This window comes from Nematolebias whitei, chromosome 2 (assembly GCF_014905685.2).
Source record: "Nematolebias whitei isolate Nwh7 chromosome 2, NemWhi1, whole genome shotgun sequence".
In the NCBI taxonomy this organism is placed as follows: Eukaryota; Metazoa; Chordata; class Actinopteri; order Cyprinodontiformes; family Rivulidae; genus Nematolebias; species Nematolebias whitei.
This window is the reverse complement of record NC_056499.1, coordinates 4,707,043-4,707,462: the sequence shown is the minus strand read 5'-3', so window position 1 is coordinate 4,707,462 and position 420 is coordinate 4,707,043. Positions and strand designations below refer to the sequence as shown.

At 35.0% G+C, this 420-nt stretch overlaps 1 protein-coding gene across 1 annotated transcript in view; it reads left to right on the top strand.

The window, feature by feature from the left end:
- The window catches only part of usp47 (ubiquitin specific peptidase 47), a 19,280-nt gene that overhangs the window by 15,963 nt on the left and 2,897 nt on the right, over positions 1-420 (top strand). The window lies entirely within an intron of this gene.

Genomic DNA, 420 nt, shown 5'->3' with positions numbered 1-420 from the left:
TTTACTGAAATTACTTTATTTAGTATTCAGTCTCCAAGTATAAAAATAAAAAAGATCCTTCTGTTATTTAGATTGGAAAAAGTCTGTACAAAATATAGATCAATAAATCCACCACAAAAACTAAAGTGCGGGTAAAGTTTCCCAAAATAACTAAATAAAATAAAGCTTGAGATCTGTTGAGCATAAATGTAACAAAATATATGTTTCCTTTAAATGAGCTGTAACTTCCAGAACTTGTAACAAGGTGATCAGCTGAGCCTGAAGCTTGTGGAGTTTCAGCTTCTTCTGTTCCTGCAGGAATGATTCATTTCTCTGATGCTCTGTCTCTGATCACATGACTCTGTCTCTGATCACATGACTCTGTCTCTGATCACATGACTCTGTCTCTGATCACATGACTCTGTCTCTGATCACATGACT